Source organism: Myotis brandtii, unplaced genomic scaffold, assembly GCF_000412655.1.
Source record: "Myotis brandtii unplaced genomic scaffold, ASM41265v1 scaffold125, whole genome shotgun sequence".
Classification (NCBI taxonomy): Eukaryota; Metazoa; Chordata; class Mammalia; order Chiroptera; family Vespertilionidae; genus Myotis; species Myotis brandtii.
In genome coordinates, this window is record NW_005354385.1 from 704,341 (window position 1) to 707,614 (window position 3,274).

Below are 3,274 nucleotides of genomic sequence, written 5' to 3' on the forward strand. Positions count from 1 at the left end.
ATTATATATATATATGTTCTCCAGAGAAACAGAAACAATAGAAAGTACATATATGTGGAGATTTATTATGAGGAATTGATTCATAATTAAGGAGGCTGAGAAATAACATGATCTGTCATCTGCAAGGTGGAGATTCAGGAAAGCTGGTGATATAATCTAGCTTGATGTCTGAAAGCTTGAGAACCAGAGGAACAGATTATGTAAATCCCAGACCACGGGTTAGAGAAGATGAAATGTTCCAGCTCAATGAATGAGGCAGGAAGAAAAGGGATGAATTTCTCCTAAATCTCTCCCCACTTGATTCTATTCAGTCCCACAACAGTTTGAATCAACCATATTGGGGAGGGTAATCTACTTTAATAAGTCCACCACTTCAAATAATAATCATGTCTAGAAACATCCTCACAGGCACACTCAGAAACAATGCTAATCTGGGCGCCCATAGCCCACTCAAATTGACACATAATATCTGCCACTGGATTTCGGAGTCCTAGATAAAACAGGATTTTTGTTTATTTATCTGGCAACCCTAACTTGACATAATTTTTTTTTCATGATTCCATTGGAGTACATGTAAGAAACCTTACCAATCCCTTTAAAATTGTGTTCACAACTCATAATTTTATTTAAAAAAAGTTTTTAAAGTGAAAGATGTTATATTCTCCCACCAAATGATTTGAATGAGTTATTGACAGCAGGAGCAGAGTGAAGAAATTCAGTTGAAAGGTATGTGGAACAGATGGTAAGGTTTATGCATCTCTAATCAAATGATATTAGTTTTATGGCTCTTTCAATTAGTGCAGATGAGAACGTCAACATTCAGAATCATAGAATTTTATGATTGACCATGCATGCTTAAGTATATGTGTGGGTCTCTACATAATGGTGGAATTCTCAATGTTATTACTATAGAATATGTTTGTGACTTAATAGCTGTTTAATCACATAGAGCTAAAACTCATGGTGTAATATGCAAGGAACACGTTTATTTTGCTTTTTAAATAGTGTCCCATTTTGGTACTAGAAATTTTCCTTTGAGAATTGATCATAGCCTCTTCAATTATGTAATGTATCTTTTATTAATATACATAAAATTGATGTTTTATTGTTATATAGTTTTATAAATTTTAATGAGTGTATAGATTTATATAACCATCAACACAATCAGGAGACAGCAGTTCTATCAATGTTCCACATTCCCTCATTCTTTAATAGTCAAACTTCCCCCCCCACTCCAACCCTGGTAACCACTGATCTGTCCTCTGTATCATTATAGTTTGGTCTTTTCATAAATGGAGTCATATACATTGACTTTTTTTTTTCAACAGCAATTTTTTATTAGTTGGAGGATACCTAGGGTTGACTCAAAAGAAAGTGGTGACAATTGGCTTGGCTGGTGAGGCTCAGTGGTTGAGCATCTACCTATGAATCAGGAGATCATGGTTCTATTCTGGTCAGGGCACATGCCTGGTTGGGGGCTCTGTCCCTAGTGGGGGACATGCAGGAGACAGCTGATCAATGATTCTCTGTCATCATTAATGTTTCTATCTCTTTCTCCCTCTCCCTTCCTCTCTGAAATCAATAAAAATTAAAAAAAAAGAAAGTGGTGACAATTGGCAAGCACTCCTCCACAGAGAAGAAGAGGCATTCTTGGTTGAGGGGAGGGTACTTATATCTAATGGTCAGGGTCCCCTGCTCAACTTGGACCACCCAGGAAGCTCTTCCCCTTGGCACTCAATATCACCAGTGCTGGCATGGAAGAATCTGCGATGAGTTAGTTCAAATTAGTTAACAGCTTTCCCAGTTCTGGCCAAGCTTTGAACCTCCCCTTGAAGTCTTATTCAGTGTGCTCCTTCACTAACAATTGGATTCCTTCAGGAAGATTGCTTTGCATTATCCTACATAATAAAAGGGTAATATGCAAATTGACCCTAATGGCAGAACAACCAGAATGACCGCTCGACCAGTCACTATAAGGCGCACTGACCACTTCTCGGTCCCTTTCCCCTGCAGGCAGGCTCCCATCACCTGATGGCGAACGGGGAACCGGAGGTGGGTGGCAGAGGATGTGGGCAGTGCCAGGCCAAGGCTCCCTCTCCATTGGTTGCCCCACACATAGAGGGGGACCTGCGGTGGGGAAGGGAGGGGCCGGTGAGCAGGCAGGAACAGCTGACCTCTTGGCCCCTGCTCCCGGCCGGCAGGCTCCGATCATCTGATGGCAAATGGGGAACCGGGGGTGGGTGGTGGTGGGGAGGGCAGGACCAGCTGTGGGCAGCTGGGGAAGATGGCCCTGATTGCAGGCCAGGCTTAGGGTTCGTACCCGCACACGAATTTCGTGCACCGGGCCTTTAGTTTTCAATAAAATCTCTTCTAATGTAACAGTTAAGCCGCTGATCTGAACCACTGGCTCCTAGGGGGTAAAAACTGAGTCCAAGAACATTTTGCTGCCTTGATCCTGCAGCCGCAACACCTCAGTGGTTTTGGTGGGCATTGCATAAATTTCCTCCACCTTAATGGAGAGGTGGTTGCAGAGATTGTGAACATATTGGTCATAACTCTCTGCATGTGCAATTAGGTGAATGTTTAAAACCCCATATTCATAATCTGTTCCCAGATTAATGGGTCTAGTTTTCACTTTTCCCTTCTTTTTCTTGGGCTCTTGTGCTTTATTAGATGCTTGTAGCTTCCAATGCCATGGGCTTAATCTTGTATTGCCTACTGGTCCTCAGCAGAGTGCCACCTGCAGAGCAGATGGGATTGTCTCCTGAGGTTTCAAACCTTAAGGGGGGAAAGGCTTGCTGGAAAATGATATATTCTTCAAACACAGCACTTTCCCAGAGCTCCTTGTGCCCTTCCTACTGTGGCCTGTTAGGGTGCAAGCTGAAGTCTGGCCCAAGCAGCCGCAGTCCCTGGGAGGCTAAACCCTGGATTGCTGAAAACACTGCATTTGACTTTTTTTTTTTAAGTACAACTAATTTTATAAATAGTGTGCACAGAAAAAAGGGGGACACAGAAAAAAGTTCAATGCTAATAATGATTATTTCTGAGAGGTCAGATTGTGAGAGATTTTATTTCTTTCTGTGTAACTTTCTGTATTCTTTATTATTTTTAAAAATCTTTACTGTTGAAAGTATTACATTTGTCCCCCTTTTCCCCCCATTGACCTCTCCTAGCCAGCCTTCAACCCCCACCCCCTCCTGCTCCAGGCCTTCACCACCCCAATGCCTGTGTCCAAGGGTTATGCATATATGCATACAAGTTCTTTGGTTGATCT

At 42.1% G+C, this 3,274-nt stretch overlaps 1 pseudogene; it reads right to left on the reverse strand.

Annotated features, from left to right (window-relative positions):
* Positions 1-1,774: 1,774 nt before the first annotated feature.
* Positions 1,775-3,274, reverse strand: part of LOC102258959 — a 4,272-nt pseudogene continuing 2,772 nt past the window's right edge.